This window comes from Mandrillus leucophaeus, unplaced genomic scaffold, assembly GCF_000951045.1.
Source record: "Mandrillus leucophaeus isolate KB7577 unplaced genomic scaffold, Mleu.le_1.0 Scaffold106, whole genome shotgun sequence".
NCBI classification, from domain to species: Eukaryota; Metazoa; Chordata; class Mammalia; order Primates; family Cercopithecidae; genus Mandrillus; species Mandrillus leucophaeus.
This window is the reverse complement of record NW_012098765.1, coordinates 709,581-712,398: the sequence shown is the minus strand read 5'-3', so window position 1 is coordinate 712,398 and position 2,818 is coordinate 709,581. Positions and strand designations below refer to the sequence as shown.

General features: G+C 51.6%; 1 protein-coding gene across 1 annotated transcript in view; it reads right to left on the bottom strand.

Moving 5' to 3' along the window:
* Positions 1 to 2,818, bottom strand: part of PAFAH1B3 (platelet-activating factor acetylhydrolase 1b, catalytic subunit 3 (29kDa)) — a 10,867-nt gene that overhangs the window by 5,661 nt on the left and 2,388 nt on the right. The gene's annotated exons all lie outside the window — the stretch shown is intronic.

Here is a 2,818-nt window from a genome sequence, read left to right as displayed (position 1 = left end):
GGCCCATTCACGTGGTGGGGGAGGGGAGGGGAGGGAGTGGACGAGTCCATTCTTGGATTCCCTTGAAGGGGTGGCTCGAATGCACCTGGCTAGGATGGGACGCTCCCATTTTCTACTGATGTGGGGGACAGAAAAGGAAGATGACAAAACGTAAAAATTCGAGGCTCCGTTCTAAGGAGCCACTCTAAGGCAGCGCCAGGGCTTTAGTGAGCCTATCTGCTCGTGGGCTTCCCCTACTCAAAACACTGTGTGTGTGTGTGTGTGTGTGTGTGTGTGTGTGTGTGTGTGTGTGTTAAAATCTAAAGTACGGCCGGGCGCGGTGGCTCAAGCCTGTAATCTGTAATCCCAGCACTTTGGGAGGCCGAGGCGGGCGGATCACGAGATCAGGAGATCGAGACCATCCTGGCTAACACGGTGAAACCCCGTCTTTACTAAAAATACAAAACATTAGCCGGGCTTGGTGGCGGGCGCCTGTAGTCCCAGCTACTACGGGAGGCTGAGGCAGGAGAATGGCGTGAACCCGGGAGGCGGAGCTTGCAGTGAGCCGAGATCGCGCCACTGCACGCCACCCTGGGCGACAGAGCGAGACTCCGTCTCAAAAAAAAAAAAAAAATCTAAAGTACATATCTTTGCATTCAAGACATCACAGGACCCCTACTCAAAACACCGTGTGCGCGCGCGCGCGGCATAACATATAAACTACGTATCTTTGCATTCAAGACACCATAGGACCTGCGTGGACCTGCGTGGAGGGTAGAAGAAGGTGCAGAAAGAGAAAGGAAATTAGAGACGCCTCCAGGGCTCAGGTCCAGTCTGGCGTCCCTCCGTCAGATCATCTTGCAGATCTGCAGCCTCTACACCCCTCTGTAAACCCACAGGCCAACTGGGTGTGTCTGAGCTCTGAAACCTACATCCACAACCAAGGCCACCTAGGGTCGCGCCTCTCCCCGAAAGCCGCCCCAAATTAATCTCAGACCTCAGTGTCTTCTCAGATCTCCCTCTTCTCTGGGACCAGGTGGGGGTCTCACTCCCCGCTAAACGTCCTGGTCATGTTCTTATAGCCCCACTCCAGGTGGGACCTTCCCATGTATTTATTCCTTCGAGGTGGATTGATACTGAGACAGAGATGAGTGTTATTCATTGTGTTTATGTTCTTTTTCAATCCACTTCCCTGGAACGGGCTGGGCACACAGTGGTTGTTCCACAAGTACTTGCTGAATGAATAGTAAATGAGTGGGTGAGCTCCTGACCTTGTTCCAGTGTATTCAGGGAGACAGATCCAGACACAAAGGTGTACGGGTGTCAAAGTTGTGTTTGAGACAGGAACCTCTGGGGAGGAAGAGGAGAAGGACTCTGAGGACTACGGGTTTCCTAGGAGTAGTATCTCAGCTGGGTCTGAAAGATAATGAAGGCTGGGCAAGCAGAAAGAAAAGACACAGGTAATCACTTTCTTTTTAGGCAGGGGGAATATCGTGGAATAGCTTGATTTTAAAGTGTGAGGGAGACCGGCATGGAGGCTCATGCCTGTAATCCCAGCACTTTGGGAGGCTGACATGGGCAGATCATTTGAGGTCAACCAGCCTGGTCAATATGGCGAAACCCCATCTCTACTAAAAAAAAAAAAAAAAAACTAGCTGGGCATGGTGGCACACACCTGTAGTCCCAGCTACTTGGGAGGCTGAGGCAGGATAATCGCTTGAGTCTGGGAGGCAGAGGTTGCAGTGAGCTGAGATGGTGCCACTGCAGCCCAGCCAGGGTGATACAGCGGCCCAGCTTGGGTGACACTGCGAGACTCTGTCTTAATTACATAAACAAACAAATAAAGTCTGAGGGAGCCAGGTGAGACCCTGTCTCAAGAAAAAAAAAAAAAAGGTAAGTGCCTGTAGTCCCAGTTACTTGGGAGGTTGGGAGGCTGAGGTGGGAGGATTGCTTGAGCCTGGGAGATGAGGCAGCAGTGGGCCATGATTGTGTCACTGCACTCCAGGTTGGGTGACAGAGTGAGTCCCTGTCTCTAAAAAAGAAGTCATAATCAGCCAGGCACAGTGGCTCACTCCTGTAATCCTGGTACTTTGGGAGGCTGAAGTGGGCGGATCACTTGAGGTCAGGAGTTCGAGACCAGCCTGACCAACATAGCAAAACCCCATCTCTATTAAAAAATACAAAGATCAGGCCAGGCGTGGTGGCTCACGTCTGTAATCCCAGCACTTTGGGAGGCCGAGGCAGGCGGATCACGAGGTCAGGAGTTTGAGACCATCCTGGCTAACATGGCGAAACCCTGTCTCTACTAAAAATACAAAAAATTAGCCAGGCGTGGTGGCATGCGCCTGTAGTCCCAGCTTACGCAAGGCTGAGGCAGGGGAATGGCGTGAACCCGGGAGGCAGAGCTTGTAGTGAGCCGAGAGCTGAGATTGTGCCACTGTACTCCAGTCTAGGAGACAGAGCGCGAGACTCCGTCTCAAAAAAAACAAAAACAAAAACAAAAACAAAGATTAGCTGGGCATGGTGGTCTATGCCTGTAGTCCCAGTTACCTGGGAGGCTGAGGCAGGAGAATAGCTTGAACCCGGGAGGTGGAGGTTGTAATCAGTCGAGATTGTGCCACTGCACTCCAGCCTGGGTGACAGATTGAAATTCCATCTCAAAAAGAAAAGAAAAGAAAAGAAGTCATAATTATGCCTTCAAGTCAGTGGTATAATAAGAGAGAAATTTTTGGCTGGGCACGGTGGCTCACGCCTGTAATCCCAGCACTTTGGGAGGCCAAGACGGGCAGATCACGAGGTCAGGAGATCGAGACCATCCTGGCTAACATGGTGAAACCCC